The sequence below is a fragment of the Myxocyprinus asiaticus genome, chromosome 38 (assembly GCF_019703515.2).
Source record: "Myxocyprinus asiaticus isolate MX2 ecotype Aquarium Trade chromosome 38, UBuf_Myxa_2, whole genome shotgun sequence".
Classification (NCBI taxonomy): Eukaryota; Metazoa; Chordata; class Actinopteri; order Cypriniformes; family Catostomidae; genus Myxocyprinus; species Myxocyprinus asiaticus.
In genome coordinates, this window is record NC_059381.1 from 39,885,399 (window position 1) to 39,902,053 (window position 16,655).

The 16,655-nt window shown below is 38.8% G+C and overlaps 1 pseudogene; it reads right to left on the reverse strand.

Annotated features, from left to right (window-relative positions):
• The window catches only part of LOC127429172 (rap guanine nucleotide exchange factor 6-like), a 147,148-nt pseudogene that overhangs the window by 53,761 nt on the left and 76,732 nt on the right, over positions 1-16,655 (reverse strand).

Sequence of the window (16,655 nt, forward strand, 5' to 3'; positions counted from 1 at the left end):
AATGTCTTGGCATGATGTCGCGCACATTTGGTACCTGTAACATGAAATCCCTAGGAGAAGTGTTTCGAATTCCAGAGCATGCATTTTTCAAACAAACCAAAATGGCTGACTTCCTGTTGGAAGCTAATACAAGCCAAAACTTGTGAATATCAGACAAACTCTGTGGCAACCACAGCGATAAACTCACTCAAAATGTTAGGGGGCGCTATGGAGTCCACTAGCCACACCCAAGACAAATCACAAAACAATTATAAAATCTTGAAAAACTTTGAAGGGTGTGCCAAGTTTCAAGCGTTTTGAAAAAAAAAATGAAAAGCATTTACGAACTAGGGGGTGCTGTGGAACCGATGAGGCACATCTATGCTGAATTGCAATATCAAATCAAAATATGTCCTAAGACAAATGTATGTGTAAACTTTCATAAGTTTTCAGCCATCATAAACCCCTAAAAACACCGTGGGAAAATGTGAAAATCCCACATTCCATCCAACATGGCTGACTTCCTGTTGGGCGGAGTCAAATACAACCAAGTGAACTTTGTCTAACATGATGAGAGCAGTAACCATACAAAGTCTTGTGCACATCTGAGCAACTTCATCCCAACCATTGCCTGCGTTTGGAGGTGCTGTAGAGCTCCTCGACCACACCCAAGCCTAAACACTACATGACTTTTAGATCTTACGCAGGTCTGATGTGTGTGCCAAGTTTCTTGAGTTTTCAAGCATGATGAATGCCTTATAAACGGGTGAATGTGTTGAAAATCAAATTAAAAATTATAATAATAAATATAGCTGCAAGCAGCGATGATGGGTCCAAGCACCATGGGTCCATTTCCACTCGGTGGCTTTCGGAAAACAAAGCATGATGGACACAGCAACAACTCAACATTAATGTAAACTTGGACCCTAATCATACAATGAGAAATAGATATATGCCATCATTCCAGTTTGACTACAACTTCACAAAATTTTCCATCAACAGTGCTTAAACAATTTAAGCAATTTGGGTAAATGTAAGAGAACTTTTTCAAAGTCTGTTGTAAGTGCCACACTTCCTGCTGCCAGTTGGTGGCACTATGACCGTGACCCACAATAGCCACATCCATGTGATTAGCCCCCAAGAAAAAACATACAACTAAATTTTAATCTAAATCACACAATGCACGCAAAAGATATGAGACACTTCCTGTTTCCCTATTTTTGACATTAATTTAGTGAATCGCCATGGCAACACCGTTCGATATTTAAAAATCTGTTTGCAATTTAGCACCTTTGATGTCTTGGCATAATGTTGTCTAAATATCACCATTCAGAGATCTAAATATTATATTGTATTGAAGTTATTTACCATTTTTATTTATCCATAAACCAGCTTTAAATTAAATTAACAAATGTAATTCTTTAATATGAGCACAGAAGTTATTTACCAAAAAGTGTTAGTTTGTGCCCCGCTCTCCTACTGTATTAATAACACTTCAAATTCTAATCACATTTTATTACACAACTAATGGGGATTTAAAGTGAATGTAAAGGATTCTTTGTATAAATGCGGGTTTTTGTGTCTCATTCTCAGCACACAGGGTGAAGATTAAACGTGAGCTGTGATGTTTGTGTTGTCTGCGGTGACGCAAATATTTAGAAGGATACACCGTTAATATGTAGATTATACAAACAGCTGCTGTATATTTGGAAATGTTGCGACTGCTTCGGGCTTCTCAATGATTTGTTTGGCTGCTGTCAAACATGAAGGAAAGCGATGGGAATCCCTCAGATTTGCGGGGGTTTTTTTGGTGGAAAATTTGTGGGAATTATAAAAATGGCAAGCTACCGTAATAATGCGGAGCTTGGTTGAACTGGCAAGATCGCAAAATCGGTCATGTCTAGAAGGATCCCTCTTTCGTCAACTTCTCGCATAAGCGCAGTCTGTTTTATATAGTCTAAGTATCTGTATCTGTGTTATTCAGTTAACTGTGTTTATCAAAAGAACAACATATAAAGTTATAGCAGTGGTTCTCAACTGGTTTTGCTTCGGGACCCAGATTTTACTTTAGAAATCAAGTGGCGACCCACCATAGTAAAAACGTAACCTGTATTTCAAATCAAATCCCTTTATTGTCACGCAACCATATACACAAGTGCAACAGTGGGTGAAAGTCTTGAGTGCAGTTCCAAGCAACATAGCAGTATGACAATTACAATAAACATCTGATTTACACAACACAGTTTACACATTACACATTGAATGTATCCTGGGTCGCATTTCCTTTTATCTTGCATAGTATTGTTCATGGTTTTCAAGTATAAGGGCATGCATTAATGAAATTATTTTTGTTGTTGACAAAAGCTACAGGAAGTTTTCTTTCCCCCCTTTTAAAAAATAAAGAGCATATTTATTTAAATGAGCCCATTATTATGCCATTTGTTTCCTAATTTCAAAAATCATTCAAACAGAACATACATATTAGCCTACACAGGAGGAAAGGCTCCTCATTACCATGGTTAGGTAAATGTTGCTAGTCTATAATAATATATAATAATAATAAACTATAGTATATATGAAAAAAATACTAGCCTAAACACATTGAAAGTTTAACTACAACTGCCACTGTTGATATAAAAATTATGTGTAATAGATTCTACCTATAGAATTATTTCATATGAAACTATAATATTTTGTAAAAATATATCAGCTACTTTTACTCATGTAAAATCATAAAACAATTTTGTAAAGGTGAAAAAAATATATGATTTTTTTTTTTTTTAACGCATAGCACAGTGTTGCTCTTTTACTCAGTGCTGTTTGGCATGTCAGGGCTTCCTACTGTTTGAGAGGTTTGACTTGAGTTTATACGTAATGCTTTAAACTAAAAAAGTCTCACTAGAATTGAAATCGATCTCATCAGTTTTGAGGTCTGTGCACCGCAATATCGAGACAAGCATGGTTACATTTACATTTACATTTACATTCATGCATTTGTAGCACTAGTAAAAGATTATTTTAAATGGCTGCTTTGATAAAAAGTCATTCTTGATGATCAATTCAAGCTCTAAAATAAATATTTAACAATAAAATTGACAACTTCATCTCTATGTGTGCTACTGTCATTCATGAGATATTGTAAGTTAGTGGAAAAGTACATCAATCAGCGCCAGTTTAAAGGTGTCTGACTGTGTGGTCTAGTGGTAATCAATCCGCTCATTGCATAAGACATTAAACGTTCTAATTCGTCTATATAAAACTATATATTTTAATTAAAAAAGATTGCATCCGCACCTCAGTGGATGTATATCTTGAGTGGGGACACATTTGTTTGCTTTGCATTTTTTTATGGGATTCGACTGGACAAGGGTTCAAACTCATGAATTTGCAGCAAGGAGCAGCCCATTCTCCACTGAAGTGTTATGTTGGGAATCATTCAACAATGGAGCTTGTTTGCCCTCTACTGGAGTGGCAATTACAGCACACTGGGTTAGACTTAGTCTTGGACATATATAAAATTTAATAAATATGTTTATTAACAATAACAAACAACAAACAAACAATAACAAAAAAATATGTTTATTAATATTAACAAACATGCAAAATACCTCAAAACATGTGAATATACACAAAAAGGAATGATAATTTAATGCATTGCTATTGCAACAGTATTTAAGATATCAAGAATCCCTTCAGAATTTTAAATCTGCACTGTCTTGACATTATTCAAAAAAGTTTTTTTTTTTTTTTTTGAAGCAATTCAGGTTAACATAACAGGGATATTTCAAAGTCTGTTAAAAGTGACACAGTTCCTTTCATTGGTGGCGCTATGGCCGTGACCCACAATAGCCACATCAATGTGATCAGCCTGCAAGGACAAACATTTGGCTCAATTTTTATGTAAAATCACACCATGCACACTGACGATATGAGACATTTCCTTATTAAATTGTTTTGATGTTATTTTATTGCTTCGCCATGGCAACACCAATCGATATATCAGAAATCCATTTGCAATTTAGCATCGTCAATGTCTTGGCATGATGTTGGCCACATTTGGTACCTGTAACATAAAATCCCTGGGAGGAGTATATCAAATTCCTGAGCATGCATTTTTCAAACAATCCAATATGGCCAACTTCCTTTTGGGCAGAGCTTATGACTGTCAGCGCGAAAGTTGTCCAGCTTCATGAGATCTATATGTGTACAAAGTTTGGTGACTGTAGATCAAAAGGGATGTGCTACATAGCCCCCTGAACATGCCCATGTTCTAGGTGTTGCCGCAGAGCCCCCCCACCCACCTGTAACTTTGCCACACCCTAATGGCCAGCGACTCTGATGTGTATGCAAACTTTCAAAAGTACCGAGAAAAGAATAATAATAATAATAATTAAAGCTACAAGCAGCGATGAACGGGCCCTCACACCCTGGTGCACGTTGGGGCTGCTGTGCCAACTTCCTGTGGTGACCATGATTTTTATGGCATACATTTAAAACACTTGCACCTAATCAGTGATTTCTCAATGTATTACTGAAGCTAGAGAAAATAAATGACATCAAATGAAATATCAATCATTTTATAACTATACATCAAAACATGTCACTTCCTGTTGCCAGTAGGTGGCGCTATGACTATAACTTAATATTGGCATGTAGGTGTATTCAGGCCGGGACTGTTATCAAACATGTGAAGTGTGGGGCAGATTGGACATTGTATGTTTGAGTTACAACAACTTCCTGTTTCATGGCGAAACATCGAAATATGCCAGGCCACCACGGACACGCCGGTCAAAGAAAACTCAAAATCTTCTCAATTTAGCATCACCAAGGCCTTTAGATTAGACTGACAGAATATGATGTTGATCTGATTTAATCTCTAGGAGGAGTTCGTTAAAGTACGAGGCATGGAAATGGCAAAAACTGAGAAAAATTGAAGAGAAAACTCACAATGGCTGACTTCCTGTTGGGTTTAGGATATGGTTCTAAGAGACTTTTTTGTACGTGTTGATATGTTACATATGCCTGCTGATTTTCTTATGTGTAGGTGAAACGTGGTGTGAGGGCTGCTTCATTGAAATTTTGTAGGTGGCGCTATCGAGCCATTTTGCCACAATTAATTCTAAATCCAGTATCAGATGTACATTTTCCCCACTTTGAGATGTGTGCAAAGTTTCATGAGTTTTCGAGCATGTTTAGGCCTCAAAAATGTGTCTCGTTTCATATCGAAATTTGTCAGGCCACCACGGACACGCCCTTCAACGAAAACTCAAAAGCTTCACAATTTAACATTACCAAGGCCTTTAGATTAAGACTGACTAAATATAATGTTGATCTGCTTAAATCTCTGGGAGGTGTTTGTTAAAGTACAAGACCTGGAATTGGCTGTTGTCAGTAGGTGGCGCTATGACTATAACTGAATATTGACATGTAGATGTATTCAGGCCGGGACTAATATCAAACATTATCAAACAGGGGCGCCGTATCATGGCTGACCCTGCACTCTGACCCCAGCTTAGCTGGGATATGTGAAAAAAAGAATTTCACTGTATATGTGCAAATGTATAATGTGTGATAAATAAATATAATTATAATTAATTATAAACATGTGAAGTTTGGGGCAGATTAGACATTGTATGTATGAGTTATAACAACTTCCTGTTTCATGGTGAAACATATAACTTTGTCAGACCGTGATGGCCACACCGTGCGAAAACTCAAAAGCTTCACAATTTATCATTGCCAAGGCCTTTAGATTAGAATACCCAAATATGAAGTAGATCTGATGAAATCTCTAGGAGGAGTTCGTTAAAGTACGAGGCATGAAAATGGCAAAAACTGAGCAAAAATTGAAGAGAAAAATAAAAATGGCTGACTTCCTGTCGAGTATAGGTATTGGCATGTTACACATGTGTACCGATTTTCGTACATGTAGGTGAAACGTAGCGTAAAGCGCACATCATTGAAAGTTTGTAGTTGGCGCTATCGAGCCATTTTGCCACACCTAATTCTGAAACCCATATCAGATGTAAATTTTCACCACTTCTGATGCGTGTGCAAAGTATGTTTAGGCCCTCAAAAATGTGATTCATCTGGGAAAAAAATAATGAACACCTAGAAGAACAATAGGGTGCTCGCACCATCGGTGCTCGGGCCCTAATAATCCTTAGAAGAACAATAGGGCCTCGCACTTTCAGTGCTTGGGCCCTAATAATAATAATAAAAATAATAATCCTTAGAAGAACAATAGGGCCATCACACTATCAGTACTTGGACCTTCAAGTATACTTTTTTGTAGCCGAGGTAAAAAAATAAATAAAACACACGATACCAACCATGTAGTATTGCCCTGATTCGTTTTAACGAATCAGTTGATTCGGTCTTATTCTACTCTATTTCTATAGTCATCATCTACTAGAATTCCCAGAATTCCCTATGTGCCATTTACAAATATTATGTGATGTTTTATTGGTGGTATTTGGTGTTAATTTGCAATATGTATACATCTTCTTACTTTGTTCTCTTCTTACTTTTGGCAATGTAGTGTAAAAATTACCATGCCACAAACCAATAACCACATGAGAATTATTATCGTAATACAGTAGATAGTTTCAGTCTTCTAATCTGATTGGTCAAGAAGTATAACAGTACTGGGATGCTTCACTTTTATATCACTAGCTGGGTTTTCATCCAAATGTTTTGCATTTTTTGAAGCGCATTTCTAAAAATGTGACTAAAAAAAATGCAAATAATTGCATGTTTCCATTCACTACGTCAGGCCTATTCAGCTGATGTCCTGTTTAAAAATGTAGTGGCCCGCATGAGGTTGTCAGTTCTCTTAGCGGCTGTTCACACTGAACACGTATTGTGTCTGTTCGCGTTTTTTTAAAAATTGTTTTCCTATGTAAACTTGCACTAGATGGATGTTGCCCCATGTCTCAATGTTTGTACAGTGTCTTGTGCAGGAGTGTTGCATTTTTTTTTTTTTTTTGATGCTTTCAGAGGTTGAACTTCAAATAACCATTATCCGACGGAATGGGAAGATTAAAGAATTTAAGTCATGGATGACTAATAAGTGTGAGTTTGGAGAAACAGAAGATCTATTCATTAATTTGGTCAAGAAAACTACAGCAAAAAATTTTGAAAAGTCAAAAGTTTTGTTGGTCAAGTGTACAGAAGGTTTACTTTCAGTAGAAGTCAGCCACTGGATGAGCCAAACACACGGCGAGTAAAGACAGAGAAAGATAATGACAGTCGATCTGATTCCAGAATTACAACATCTGGACTAAATCTCATCTGCTACTGTAGTCCAGTGAATCATCTCTATGACTTAAAAGAATAGTTCACCCAGAAAAATCTATTCTGTCAGAACTGACTTATCCATGTGTCGTTCCAAACCCGTATGACTTTATTTTTTCCAAGAAACACAAAAGATAATATTTTAAGAAGTTTTGCTTGGCTTTTTGCCACAAAAATGAAAGTAAATGGTGACTCTGTCAAGCTACAAAAAAGGACAATAAACAATTCTGTTTATTTCAACTTTGAACGATTCTTCAAATTTCAACTTTTGTGTTTCACGGAAGTCAGCCATATCGGTTCGGAGCTACATTAGTGTGAATAAATAATGACAGAATTGGTAAATTATTCTTTTAACACCTAACCTCTCTACCCCTTCATCAGAACAAATAATCACAATGAATCAAAGTTTCACTGAAACATTTGGTTACACTTTCTATGAAGCCCATATTTATGATGCATTGTAAAGTCATTATAATGCATTCATAATGTCTCATATAATAATGTTGTAACTTCTCATAAATAATTGTAACCACAATTATAATACTTACCTATTCGTAGTTATACCATAGAATCTAATGCATTATACCATGACCAACATCAAATTATATCTTTAGAAGTTATTATGCATTATATTAGTGGAGAATTCTCAGGGCCAGCAAAGTCTTCTCTGCTGGCCTAACATGCAAAATAAATAAATATTTTTCATCCTTTCATTCTCAATCACCTTTTTGCCTATGTATTTTTAATTGCTTTCCATTCTTAATTAATCTACAAACAAATAGAGAAAAATGAAAAGTTTATCCAGTCAGAATTTATTCCTTGATGCTTACAAGTGAAGCATGACAACTGTTTCACTTATCACATGCCCAAAGCAGCGTGTGAGTTTGAGCTCCACCCCATCAGGCCTTCAGAATTTCCACAGAATCCCTCAACAGTGCAAATGAATGGGCAACTAAAGTCAGATTGTCAGATTAATCAGCCAATCCGATTAATTTATTTGTTCTCGGTGGGTGTGATCTTTAGGATATGTCCCGGTTGAGGCCTTCTAGCTGGCCTTGAGTGACGCAATCACGCTTTAAGTGATGTAATTTGAAAGCGAAGAGATCTTGCTAACGAGTCAACTGTCATTACTACCGCTATCACCATTGGGAAAGAGATCCTTATGGATTTAAAAACACGAGATGTTCTGCATGACCATATGATTGCTTAATTTATTAATCAGGAAAGAAGGACTGATTTTCACTTCAAGCAAATTGGTAAGTGCTTTTTGCATTGTTATAGCAACATCAGGAGTTTTCTAAGTGTAAATTAGGCTGCTTGAGCATTCAGTATCAGTTTTGAAAAGTACTGCTGCGTTCCATTCAACTCGGAAAGTCGGATTTTACAACTTCCTACTAGGAAAAGTGCAATGGAATGCATCTTGAAGTCAGAATTACAATTTGTAGGCTCGTGCAGAAATTCTCAACTCCGATTTCGCAGAGATGCAGGGGCTTAATGTCACACAAACATGTTGAAACTCTGAGAGATATAAAAAGTAAGTGATAAACGTTCACTTTATTAAGTAATATCGATAAATGAGTTTGTTTCCACATTACATGATATTAAAGCTTGTTTCACAAACACCTGCAGAAACAGGTGTATAAAACATTATAATCTCTTTTGATAATTGTACACCTGAAGCACAAATGCTAGCGCTGCAGCATTGTTTATCTCTAATGAGAGTTAAACCCCTGCTAAGTTAACGGGAGCATTGCAGGTTTGTTTCCTTAAATGTCATCTTCCAAATATCAGGGAATGGAATGTGTAGAATATGTGTGTATAGCACATATACATAAATGTGTGAGGCTGGATGTTAGTAAATGGACATGGGGGGCGTAGACAAGAAAGGCGGGGGTTTTTGATAGAAGAAAGCAACAAGCTAAGTTAGGGCAGTGGTAAAAAGGGGCCCGAGAGACAAGACAATAAATCGGTTCATCAAAGTTGATCTGTGAATCCTTCATTACTTGTGCACATGGTGCATAGAACCGCTCGTCTTTGATGATGACATCGCTAACAACTGGCTGAAATTCAAGAGGGAATGGGAAGTGTACAGCAAAGTGGGACTTTCGGACAATTCAAAAAAGGTGCAAGCTTGCACTCTGTTCAATTTGGCTGGTTCGGATGCACTAGATAAATATAAGTCATTTCACTTTCAAGAGGGTGAGGACAAAGAAGATCCTAATGTGTTAATCAAGAAATTTTATGCGTTTGATGAAATATGCTTACCAGAACAGAACATTATAATGGACAGACGTGCATTCAACATGATGGCTCAAAAACCTGACGAAGGAATTCAATTCTACGTGGCCACATTGAGACTGCTGGCTAAAAAATGTGATTTTGGTGCGCTAACAGATGAACTAATACATGACAGAATTGTCTGTGGCATCCACAATGATGCAGTTCGTGCTCAGTTATTAAGGGAAAAAGACTTGACACTGGAATCAGCCATCTGAATATGTATGTTGTTTGAGAGGTCTGAAAGGGGCACTAAGGAACTTAAAAAAATGTTAAAGTGTTTGTGGTGCAGCACAGCAAAAGTCGATGCAGCAACTGTGGTGGTGAACACTCTACTGAGCGCAACAAATGCCCAGTTTTTAACAAATGTTGTAACTCGTGCAACACATGGAATCACTTTGCAAAGTGCTGTAGATCCAAGCCTCAAAACACAGGTGGGTGGATGGTGCCATCTAGTGGAACTAGTAGAAAAACATGCATAGAATAAATGAAGAGATCAGTTCAGACACTGGGTACAGCTACCCTGGCTCGCTCAGGGGGCAAGTTGTTATTCCACATAGTGGATAGAAATGTTAAAAGTCTGTTAGGCTTACCAGACAGCATGAGGTTAAATATCATACAACTCAGCCCAGAGGTACATGCTGTACAACAACAGGCTGCTGAGATGACTGATTATGAGGACCTGTTTCGTACTGAAACTGTTGGTAAGTTTCCAATCACGTATCACATGCGCTTGGATGAATCGGTGCATCACACTGTGTGTGCCCCCAGAAGGATCCCGCTGGCTATGAAAGACAATGTTGCCCAAGAACTAGAAAGAATGACCAGACTGGGCATCATCTTGCCAGTGGAGGAGGATACTCCTTGGGTGTCAGCCATGGCAGCTGCATTTAAGAAGGATGGCACGGTATGCATATGCATTGACCTTAGGGGGCAGTGGTAGCTCAGCGGTTAAGGCTCTGGGTTACTGATCAGAAGGTCGGGGGTTCAAGCCCCAGCACCGCCAAGATGCCACTGTTGGGCCCTTGAGCAAGGCCCTTAACCCTATCTGCTCCAGGGGCGCCGTATCATGGCTGACCCTGCACTCTGACCCCAGCCTAGCTGGGATATGTGAAAAAGAAGAATTTCACCGTATATGTGCAAATGTATAATGTGTGATAAATAAAGAAAATTAATTAATTAATTAATTAATTAATTAAATTAATTAATCTTAATAAGGCTCTCTTGAGGCCTCATCACCCATTAAAGACTGTAGAGCAAGTGATCACTGATATGCCATGGGCAAAAATCTTCAGCATTTTAGATGCAAAGTGTGGATTCTGGCAAATTCCTCTGGATGAAGAATCATCATAACTCACAATGTTTATGACCCCGTTCGGAAGGTACAAGTTTTTACGGATGCCATATGGGATTTCAACTGGAAGTGAAGTATTTCAAAGATGCATGGAACAGCTCTTTGCTGGACAGCCATGTGAAATAGTCGTGGATGATATCTTGATCTGGGGTTCGTCTGTTGAGGAACAGGACAAATGACTTAAATGCATACTAGACCATGTCAGAGCCATCAACCTGCAGCTCAACCCAACAAAATGTCGATTCAGGGTCTCTGAGGTGCTGTATGTGGGCCACCTTCTCACAGATAAGGGTGTCAAGCCAGACCCAGAGAAAACTAAGGCCATCCATCAAATGCCTGCCCCAGAAGACAAACATGGATTGCAAAGGTTTCTCGGCATGACCAACTACCTCTCAAAGTTCATGCATCACTACAGTGAGATAACGTCTCCCCTCCGTCAGCTCCTGCGCCAAGATGCTGAATTGTGTTGGACTGAACAACATGCTGTTGCTGTGGACACACTCAAAGCACATCTGACAAGCCCACCAGTCCTACAGTATTTTTATGTGCACAAGCCGGTGATATTGACTGCTGACGCTTCGCAGCACTGTCTTGGTGCAGTTTGTCTTCAAGATGGCAGGCCTGTGGCATTCACATCAAGAGCCCTCACTGAGACTGAAGCATGCTATGCACAAATTGAGAAAGAGCTCCTGGGACTAGTCTCTGCTTGTGCAAAATTCCACGATTATATTTATGGCCGCCCAGTGACAGTGGAAACGGATCATCAGCCACTCACAACCATACTAAGAAAGCCTCTGCACACAGCGTCAGTGCACATCCGGCGAATGATGCTCAAGCTTCAGCGCTACTACCTGAATGTGATCTATAAACGAGGCCGTGAACTGTATGTTGTGGATGCTCTTTCACGTACACACCTCCACACCACAGACAATCCTGGAGCTATTGAGGACTATGACGTCTTAGCTCCGGAAGGGGTGTTGTCGTCCAGAAGGATTGAGTAACTTAAACAAAGCACACAGGCAGATCCCATCTGGAAACACCTTGCGGACACCATTCTCAATGGATGGCCTGATTCATCTAAGGAAGTCCACATGACATCCGACCGTTTTACGCTATGAGGGATGAATTGACAGTGCATGATGGATTAATTCTGCATGGTCAGAGGTATGTAATCCCACACTCTCTCCAGAAATACTACCTGACACAGCTCCATCAAGGTCACCCTGGTATTCAGTCCACTAAGTGAAGGGCACATGAAACCATGTTCTGGCCTTCTATGTACAGTGACACTGAAAGAGAAGTTTCCAGATGTGCCCCGTGCAATGCTCTAAGACAGCACCAGATGAGAGAACCCTTACAACTTCACCAGATACCTCACGGACCATGGTCCATCACAGCAGCTGACATATTTGAGTGGGCAGGCAAGAATTACCTGGTCTTGGTGGACTCATACTCTGGCTGGTGGGAGTTTGATGCTCTCCCAAACCTCTCCAGTAACACTGTTATCTGCAAGTTAGCAAGTTAAAGGGGCAATTCTCTGTACATGGGATTCCCCACCAACTGATTACTGACAATGCAACATCATTTTCAAGTAGAGAATTTAAGAACTTTGCTCACCAGTGGGATTTCCAGCATGTAACGAGCAGTCCCAATTACACTAGATCCAATGGTCTGGCGGAGCGTGGTGTCGGGTCAGCCAAGCATCTCCTAGAGAAATGTGCACGTGATGGTTCTGACATTTATGTGGCTTTGCTCAACCTACGCAACACACCCAGGAATGGCATGCCTTCTCTAGCGCAGCGTTTACTGTCACGACACACCAGGACTCTGATCCCCATGGTAGAATCCCAGCTCATGCCAAGAGTTGAGACTGATGTTCAGGCTGCTTTATTTATGCTCAGACAAAAAGGAAAGAGAAGCCATGACAAATCTGCCAGACAGCTTTCACCTCTGGAGCCTGGGCAGGCGGTAAGGATGGAGACAACCCATGGGTTTGACAAACTGGCTACGATTTATGGGAAGGCCCACCAACCCAACAGCTGTCGTCCAGTCCGATGGTAAGACCAATGTAAGGAACTGCCGTCACCTCCTAAAGGTAGCTGAGTCATACTGTCCTACGATGATCTCATCAGAACCCCAAGCATGGCCAGGGAATGTGGTGCCAAATGACACTTCCGAAAATGGATGTAACACACCACTACCACAAAACACTGACAGTTGCAGGCAAGAGGTTTCAGACTCACAAGCCCCACTAGTTGTTACTCGATCTGAAAGAGTGTGCAAACCTAATGCAAAGTTCAAAGACTTTATCACAAACTGATATCTTACACATAATCTTTTGTTTACAATAGGAGGGTGTATAATGTTACATGTTACTGTTCACTGCTATGCTGCATTTCTCTTAATTTCATGCTATGTTATATATGTTCTCTTTAAAAGGGGAAAGATGTAGAATATGTGTGTGTAGCACATATACATAAATGTGTGAGGCCGGATGTTAGGAAATGGATATGGGAGGCGGAGACAAGAAAAGCGGGGGTTTTTGATAGAAGAAAGCAACAAACGGGCATTGGTAAAAAGGGGCCAGAGAGACAAGACAATAAATCGGTTCATCAAAGTTGATCTGTGACTCCATTACTTGTGCACATATAAAGAATGAATTTATGGTCGGAGATATCAAGTAGGAATATCCCACATACAACTTGAATGGAACACAGCATAATCGTGTACCCTGACGAAACGAAATTTATTGCAAGCAACATTTAAATCGCAAATATTATTAGATAGATTTTTCCAGGTATTATAGACCTCCTTTTAATGCACGGGCCGCCACTGCATTATATGTATTTTTATTATATATATTAAGTATGCTTTAAGTAAAGTGACTAAAGCAATGTCTTTATTGACATCCATAAGATGACATATGTTTTAAGTACCTTGTAGCTTTACAAGTGTTTTTCTTTCTGTCTTTGTTACTTTTTTATTCTTTGCATTTTTCTATAAATTACATTATATAAGCTTGACTTGTAATGTATTGTATATTACAAATTAATTTTATGACTGCAGATAAGAAGACATTGCTTTTGTAACTTTACTTAAAGCAGGTCAAGACCAATAATAATGGCATATGATCACGTCAATCCTTATGACTGTTTACACTATGCTGCTTTTGTAGACAGCACTTTTACAATATCTAATATATAATGTAAACTGCATTACAACTTTTGAGGATAAAACTGGATGTTTATTGTGTTATAATGCATTATACTCTTTTAGGTGTAACTATGGCTAGGCTAAGTATTATAATGTATTATAACTGTAGTTACAATTATTTATGAGAAGTTATAACATATTATAAGATGTATTATGAGACATTATGAATGCATTATAATGACTTTACAATGCATTATAAATATGGGCTTCATAGAAAGTGTTACCAAAGATTTCTTTACACTGAACATTGCATAATACAGTTTCAAGTCAAAACTGTAAGATTCTATCGCTTCCCACATTGCTCTGATTCCAGAACTGAAGTGGTTCTGAAAAAAAACAAAAAAACTTTATCCAGCATTTTCTGCTGTTTGCATGTGTTGCATGCATAAAGAATGCATATCCTATTCTAACTGAAGCGAGCAAGCAGTGAAGTGATGCAACAGATACATGCTGACTTAGATTCACCTTATTTACATTTACATTTATTTTATTAGTATTAGTTTCCTTACCAGAACTATTATTAAGAAAATGCTTTCTTCAGAAATGAGCCAGAACTTTTCTTATGGTGTATTATTTATTCTAGTTTTAGGGTCTCCAAACTAGGAGTGTATGTGCTAGCCATCTGATGTACATTCAGTAAATTTAGCAAAATAACCCAAGACAGGATGATCAGAACCCTGATGTGAAGCAAACTGTACACTATCCCTTACTGGTCATAGGTACGTACTGTACAGTATATATTATCATTCTATCGGCCATTGGCCACCCTGTTCTCTAGATATCAGTCAAGCTCAAATTTAAATGAGACGTAAATTCTGTGATATGTTACCTGAAGCGTTGGTGAAGTCCAGTGTGCTGGTCAAAGGCTGCAGCAGGTCAGGACTGCTGGAGGACAGGCTGCCTGGGATGGACACAATCGCCACGCTGTGGTGGCACTGTTTAGTGCCCACGATACTGTCATCCTGAGACTGAGCCATACCATCACTGTAGACACACAGAGAGATTTCATTTAACACATTCTACTACAACATAGTACTATTCCAAATATGCAATTAATGTAACACACATTGGGTTACAATGAATTCAGCTGATGGAGAAGCTTTTCAAACTGACAGACCAGCACCAGCACTAGTATGAAGGAACAGTTCACCCATAAAAATTAGTCCATACTACTTGTGCTCTATATTGCAAGTTTTCTGAAGCCATACAATAGCTTTATATGAGCAACAGATCGAAATGTAAATCATTATTCACTGAAACATTTGCATTTAACCATAGGGCACCAACAGACACGGTCTAAGGCAGTGGTTCTCAACCTATTTTTAATGAACGCCCCCCTACTTCATTCCCTTACCCCTGTGTATTTGACGCTGCTAAACCAGATACTTCAGATGCATCTCTAGACTTCAAAATCAGATGAACTGCGTTACAAATGCGTACCAACCTGTATAATTAAGAACCAACTGATATACTCCAAGTCTAGGTAAACGTTTTAAAGCAAAGAGGAACTTGACGATAGATTTGATTATTATGACTGATAAACACCCCCCATTTGTAACCTAATGCCCCCATCTACTAATTTGCTCTCAGCGCCCCCTGGCATCCTTTGAACGCCCCCGTTGAGAACCCCTGGTCTAAGGGTACGATTAGGAAAAAAATGACAAAAATGTTGGTCTGTCTTTTACGCAAAGTTATCATATGTCTTCAGAAGACTTGGAATATAGTGCACAAGTCATATTGATTAATTTTATAGGGCTTTTTGGAGCTTGACAGACTCAGTCCCCATTCACTTTTATTATATGGAAAACAGCAGCCAAAATATACTGCAAAAACTGACCTTTGTGTTCCTTGGAAGAAAAAGTCATACAGGATTGGAATGCCATGAGGGTGAGTAAATGACAGAAATGTCATTTTTGGGTGAACTAAACATGTAATGTTGTTATTCACACTGATGGACATCACTAAAACACACACATACACACACACACACACACACACACACACACACACACACACACACACGTTGGTGTGGCTATCCTTATGAGGACTCTCCACAGACATAATGATTTTTATACTGTATGAACTATAGATTCTATCTCCTAACCCTACCCCTACACCTAACCCTCACAAAAACTTTCTGCATTTTTACATTCTCAAAAAAGCATAATTTATTATGTTTTTTAAGCGATTTGAATTATGGGGACACTAGAAATGCCCTCATAAACCACATTTACAGCATAATACCCTTGTAATTACCAGTTTGTAACCTAAAAAATGTCCTCGTAAACCACCCAAACCCACCCACACACCCACACCCACACACACACACACACACACACATACTCCATGAATGACAGAGTAACAGATTGAGGACACAGACACACATCAGAATTTGGGTGAGTGTTTGGCAGGAAACAGCACAGTATCTTGAGTAAACTTTGTGTCAATCAGAACCTTTACACACACAGGCTAATTAGGATGCTGCTGTCTTCCTTTCAGAGTGGAGAGAGACACGTGATCCATAGTGAGAGCTGGA